Here is a 6,958-nt window from a genome sequence, read left to right as displayed (position 1 = left end):
TATTTGAGCATGAGGTTTACAAAGTTTGTTTTTGTGTAAAGGAAATCACTATTTTCAACCGTAAGGTGGGTATGGATTTGACTTGGGGTACTGCAATGGCAAAGGGAAGAGTATGTCCAGTAGTAAGGAAGGTACAGATATTTCCATTTCCAGAGCAACAGCCTTCAGCGGGGTGTATTTCCGATACTTCGCTCATTGCCGAATGCTATTCAATTGAGACCGCGATCGTAACATTTAATTCTAAGTATAAAGATAGAAGATATATGTGGCTGGCTTTCTAGAATGTTCCAGTGTATGCAAAGTCTCTTGTGGTATTGATTGACGTTCGCCGTTAACAGCAGCAGTTTTCCTAATGTAGCGGCCTGTTGCAGTGTTATTCTCTCCCATGTAGTGTATAAGAGTTAACTTTGGAGTCCTCTACACGACTGAATAGCGCACTAATACTTAGTATGTGTTGAGCTGCGTTCGTGATCAAGTGAAAATTTGAGAAGATGGTGTCTTTGCGGTGGAGCGTTATTCAGTCCGATGTAATTTGTTCTGTTCACTTGGCGCCATTATTTATTTGAGAGAAGATCGACTGTGGTGTGTGCATCTGCCATGTGTAAAACATGTTAGCCTGTTCTCTAGACATGGGAAAGACCTTAGCTGGCTTGTAAATTATAGATATGATATGGAATGGGTTACATCAGCAGGATCGGTATTCGCGGGTCGAAATATGATTTTTAATGTGTTTGTTTCTAGTTACTCAGTGGTCTAGAGCACGCACCACGTAGCTGAAGTTTCGGGTTTGTAGAGAAATAATTTCCAGTGTATATCTACAGAATTACGTTGCGCTAGCGATCGGTAGGCTACTTCTGTGTGCTTGATATCGAGAAGTACGGCAAAAATGATATAATATTATGGTGAAAACAGGTGTGTTCATTTAAACTCAGAGTCTGGAGACACCTGTAGAAACGCAAGCAAGCAGGCAGGTCCGCACCAGAAAGAGTAGCTTGTTTGTACCGATGGGGCGACGAGTATGTCTTTGTACATCAGTTCTGAGAGTTACTTCGATACACTGAGGGCTCACAGATGTAACATGGGCTATTTTGTACGGTGTAGAATTGTTTGTTTACTAGATCGATACTGTATGCGTTGATGTATTGCTGACTTGGAGATCGGTTTCTACATCTACATTCTACATTTATACTCCGCAAGCCACCCAACGGTGTGTGGCGGAGGGCACTTTACGTGCCACTGTCATTATCTCCCTTTCCTGTTCCAGTCGCGTATGGTTCGCGGGAAGAACGACTGTCTGAAAGCCTCTGTGCGCGCTCTAATCTCTCTAATTTTACATTCGTGATCTCCTCGCGAGGTATAAGTAGGGGGAAGCAATATATTCGATACCTCATCCAGAAACGCACCCTCTCGAAACCTGGCGAGCAAGCTACACCGCGATGCAGAGCGCCTCTCTTGCAGAGTCTGCCACTTGAGTTTGCTAAACATCTCCGTAACGCTATCACGCTTACCAAATAACCCTGTGACGAAACGCGCTGCTCTTCTTTGGATCTTCTCTATCTCCTCCGTCAACCCGATCTGGTACGGATCCCACACTGATGAGCAATACTCAAGTATAGGTCGAACGAGTGTTTCGTAAGCCACCTCCTTTGTTGATGGACTACATTTTCTAAGGACTCTCCCAATGAATCTCAACCTGGTACCCGCCTTACCAACAATTAATTTTATATGATCATTCCACTTCAAATCGTTCCGCACGCATACTCCCAGATATTTTACAGAAGTAACTCCTACCAGTGTTTGTTCCGCTATCATATAATCATACAATAAAGGATCCTTCTTTCTATGTATTCGCAATACATTACATTTGTCTATATTAAGGGTCAGTTGCCACTCCCTGCACCAAGTGCCTATCCGCTGCAGATCTTCCTGCATTTCGCTACAATTTTCTAATGCTGCAACTTCTCTGTATACTACAGCATCATCCGCGAAAAGCCGCATGGAACTTCCGACACTATCTACTAGGTCATTTATATATATTGTGAAAAGCAATGGTCCCATAACACTCCCCTGTGGCACGCCAGAGGTTACTTTAACGTCTGTAGACGTCTCTCCGTTGATAACAACATGCTGTGTTCTGTTTGCTAAAAACTCTTCAATCCAGCCACACAACTGGTCTGATATTCCGTAGGCTCTTACTTTGTTTATCAGGCGACAGTGCGGAACTGTATCGAACGCCTTCCGGAAGTCAAGAAAAATAGCATCTACCTGGGAGCCCGTATCTAATATTTTCTGGGTCTCATGAACAAATAAAGCGAGTTGGGTTTCACACGATCGCTGTTTCGGGAATCCATGTTGATTCCTACATAGTAGATTCTGAGTTTCCAAAAACGACATGATACTCGAGCAAAAGACATGTTCTAAAATTCTACAACAGATCGACGTCAGAGATATAGGTCTACAGTTTTGCGCATCTGCTCGACGACCCTTCTTGAAGACTGGGACTACCTGTGCTCTTTTCCAATCATTTGGAACCTTCTGTTCCTCTAGAGACTTGCGGTACACGGCTGTTAGAAGGGGGGCAAGTTCTTTCGCGTACTCTGTCTAGAATCGAATTGGTATCCCGTCAGGTTTCACGCATTAATATTCAAGCTCCTGGCCCCAGTGGGAGGAGAGTGTAAATGAGTAGGTGTGTTTACGTATTTGACAATATGTATGACACTTTGTGAGGTTTAGTTGTTGGTCCGAAGTGGAGATCGCTATAAAGTAGTTTATTTCCCCTGAAAGTCACGTCTATAGAAAGAAAGAAAAGGCCGATGGTGCTTCCCTACAACTGGGGAGCATCGTAACATATACCCAGTATGAGTGTAGGCATATGATAGTTTTTTCAGGTGCTCTACAGATATTAAAGATATCTGCACTGTTTGTCTACAATGTGTATATATTGAATTGTAAAGTTAGTATGGTTTATGTTATGGCATGACTAGAGAGAATGACTGTGTGTCCTATCGTGAGGGACATATAGATTGACCAAACTGACAACGACGAGGGTATGAGTGAGAATTTTTAAGTGGAAAATTATATTTGCTATAAATACTGAAGTACAGTAGTCAAGGGGAGAGATTACATGTACACTGATTTGTGTCAGACTGTAGTAGCAATTGTAATACTTAATTGTAGCTACAGTGGTAACTATGTTCCTGACTTGCAATATCCTTGTGAGTCTGGTATGTATTTGATGATGTGTAGACAAATTTGCGGGTTTATCTATGAATGCAGTTTAGCGATCTGTGTAATATAACAGCTGAAAGCACCAGAAAGAACAGGTGGATGGTGCTTCGATACCGGCGGCATAAGTAATTCGGCGTGTAAATTCGATAAGAGCAAATAAGAATGCTCCACCGTTTGTGCTGGGATATAGGGGTCTGTACATAGGAGAGGGAACGTTTACATATGTTGAAAACTGGAGGGGAAAGACATTAGGAGCGCTGGGATGAGTGCATTAGATGTTATTTACGTAAACAGATTCTGTTAGGGTCAGAATTTTTGTGCATACAAACTGAGACATCAAGAAAGCGTTCGTTAAATTTTTTTGGTGGGCTATACATTTCCCGAGAGGTCGACTTGGTTGTTATTTTTTCACAAAGTCATGTGACGTAAGAAAAACATTGAGAAAGTTTTAGAATGCTGAGTCGCCACGTGGCGAGGTGGGGGCCACGTTGGGGCGGGTACGTAGGTCGGAATGCGTGTGTCAACGCGCCCTGTGCTATTCTGCCTTCAATGGTAGAGACAAGTGGGGCCTGGATATGTCGTGCATATGAGACCGGCGTGAGCGCGCCTTGGCATGCTACGTCCTCAGTATAACCGTGACTGTATAGAGAGAGGCACGCAATGTTCACCTGCGTTAGGCGGCCGCGGCTCGGGGGTGTGAGGAGCGCAGTCCTGAACAGGCGTGTGAGTGTGGTTTGACAGCTGACGGCCACATCGGCTGCATGCGCGCGCGAATGAGATTCTACTGTTTGCGCTCTGTAAATATGTCTTCGCTCCCGCCAGATAGCGTCATCATCAGCGTCTGGGTGAACACGAATTGCGATAGCACCTTCTCAGAAATGAAGTATGAAAGGGGTGCGGCCGCTTGCGGGACAAGGGGCGGGGGCCCGTGTGTAGTTTCACAGCTGACGGCCGCCCCAACTCGTTGGGGTTGCCTGTGCGCTCTACTGGAAGAGGGTGCTTGTGGGCATTGACTGAATTATTTTGCGAACAGGTGTGTAGGCTGTGTTGTGAGGTATTTGGAGAAAGTACTAAGCGTAGCTAGACCTATCTGTGCTGAATTAGTTAGGAGGAGTCTGAAAGTCTGTAATCAAATTATACGTGTAAATTAGGAGTTGCTTGCGTATCTGCAGACAGTGTATTGTGAGCGCAAGCATAAGACCGTTTTGCCTTAGTGTGATAAATATATTCGATCTGTAAATAAAATGTTCGAAAGTAAATAGAGTGGACTCCCTCCTTTCTCTCCCCAGCAGCCTAGCGCAGCCTGAGTAATTTTAAGATAATTCTCGCCCCTACAAACCTCCATCTGGGATTAGGTCATACGAGGGATGACAGTACGATATGATGGCAATAGTGTGTACTATGTTAGTTGGACAGTAAATATCGTGGTGAAGACACCATGTGCAAAATAAAGACTTGTGCTCAGATCTGCTTTCCCGGCATTTCGCCCCACCATCTTGGATGATGACATGTGCTGTGCGCGTTAGTCAGGTTAGTGCACGTTGGAGCACGTTAGCCCGCCAACATGGGTCAGTAGGGGGCGTGGTCCTCGGATGCGTATGGTGGTGGAGAGTTTAACTATTTGATTCCAAGTCCAGGTGGGTGTGGCATTGGTGAAAATTGATTCCAAGTCCTAGGGTCTATGAAGTCGAGTCACATGAGTAATGCAGTAGCCAAGAGGAGTGCTGCATTCTAGGGGTGGGAGGTGTTAGGTCATGAAGGTACACCGCTGTACTAGTGGGAAAATGGGAACTGCTCATTTGATCATCGGTTATTGAAACTGTAAATTCACTTATTGAACATGATTGGAATGGAAATGGAATTAAGTACTTAGGTAATTGATAGGTTAGATGAGCGATGTTGGTGTCACTTGTGTTCCGTTAAATTCGTTAGCATCCTTACAGAAGACTGTATATGGCTCTAGTACGAAGCCAGGCTTGAGGCTGTGTACCGTGATTCGTCGGTCCGCACAATATTTTTCCACTGTTCAAACATTCAATGTTTATGCTCCCGACACCAAGCGAAGTGTTGTTTGGCATTTACCGGCGTGATGTGTGGCTTACGAGCAGCCGCTTGACCATGACATCCAAGTTTTCTCACCTCCCACCTAACTGTCATAGTACTTGCAGTGGATCCTACTGCTGTTTGGAATTCCTGTGTGACGGTCTGCGTGGATGTCTCCTCTTCAACTGTCAGTGGTCTCTGTCAATCAAGAGACGATGAGGTACAGCTGTACACTTTTGTGCTGTACGTGTCCCTTCACGTTTCCACTTCTATTCGGTCGAGTAGCTCCTCAATTGGCATCACGAGGCTGAGTACACCCTTAAAAAATGGCAACAGCACAAGGTGGCCCGGATGGTCACCCACCCAAGTGCCGACCACGCCCGACAGCGCTTAACTTCGGTGATCTCACGGGAACCAGTGTATCCACTGCGTCACGGCTGTCGCCCTGGCGTATTTTGAAACACATTGTAAAATGCACTGAGACCGATTATTGGACCATGAACATTGAAAAACTGGAAGCTTCTATAGCTGTCGTCCCGCATCTCATGGCCGTGCGGTAGCGTTCTCGCTTCCCACGCCCGGGTTCCCGGGTTCGATTCCCGGCGGGGTCAGGGATTTTCTCTGCCTCGTGATGGCTGGGTGTTGTGTGATGTCCTTAGGTTCGTTAGGTTTAAGTAGTTCTAAGTTCTAGGGGACTGATGACCATAGATGTTAAGTCCCATAGTGCTCAGAGCCATTTCAACCATTTTTATAGCTGTCGTCAATGAAGTGGGGAAATAATTTTGTAAAGTCAATAACGGCTCGTGACAGATTCAGAGGGACGATGCGTTATCTCAGATTTGACATTAGATCCACAAGATCAGAACGACTGAAAGAAGACAAGTTTGCTTTCGTGTCAGAAATCTCCTATGAGTTCATTGCGAACGCACAGTGTAGCTACAATCGGGGTCACATTTAACAAGCGACGAACATCTTTCTCTCAATGTACCTTTGTAGGTCCACACTGTTCATGGCCCAAAAGTCGGAAACATACGAGCAAAAGTATTGGCTGGCAGCCGATAAAGACTCCAAATATGCTGTGAAATCTTTCATTTATCTAGGATAGGATGACACTAGGACGATGATGAGCGCCTTGGTGATTTTTTTCTCGAAAAATTGATGCAACCATACCTCAATAAAGGAAGAAATGTCACACGTTACAATTTTTTCACATTCTTGGCTCTCTCTGAAACCTTGAAAGCAAATGCGACAAGTCTAGCGGACATCATGAATCGATCTCGTAGGAAAATTCATCTGTTTAAAAAAAAAAAAAAAAGTTACACAGCACAGTATCGTTGAAGAAGAGTAATACCACAGTGACAGTTTACCAGAGAAAGAGCAACAAGAATGTCCTGATTATGCATCCTTATCTTAAAATTTAAGATGGTTTGAAAAAGGAGCCAGATACAGTTTCATTTTATAGCATCTCTAAATACGATGTGGGTATGGTCCGACAAATGTCTCGCAAATACTCTGTCAAAGCACAGTCGAGACGTCGGCATATTCACACATTTTACAGCTTGCTCAATTTGGCTGGGATAAATGCCTGAGTATTGTGCTATGCTCTAAACAATGAAAGTTGAAACATAGGGACTGGGCTGGGACAGGATCTGGCTGAGAAGTACGCAGCAATGACAACACTACAACT

The 6,958-nt window shown here is 44.5% G+C and overlaps 1 pseudogene; it reads right to left on the bottom strand.

Moving 5' to 3' along the window:
• Positions 1–5,598: 5,598 nt before the first annotated feature.
• On the bottom strand, positions 5,599–5,716 carry LOC126177564 (5S ribosomal RNA; annotated as a pseudogene).
• Positions 5,717–6,958: the final 1,242 nt, after the last annotated feature.

Source organism: Schistocerca cancellata, chromosome 3 (assembly GCF_023864275.1).
Source record: "Schistocerca cancellata isolate TAMUIC-IGC-003103 chromosome 3, iqSchCanc2.1, whole genome shotgun sequence".
Classification (NCBI taxonomy): domain Eukaryota; kingdom Metazoa; phylum Arthropoda; class Insecta; order Orthoptera; family Acrididae; genus Schistocerca; species Schistocerca cancellata.
Note: the sequence above shows the minus strand (reverse complement) of the source record. Positions and strands in the feature narration are given on the sequence as shown.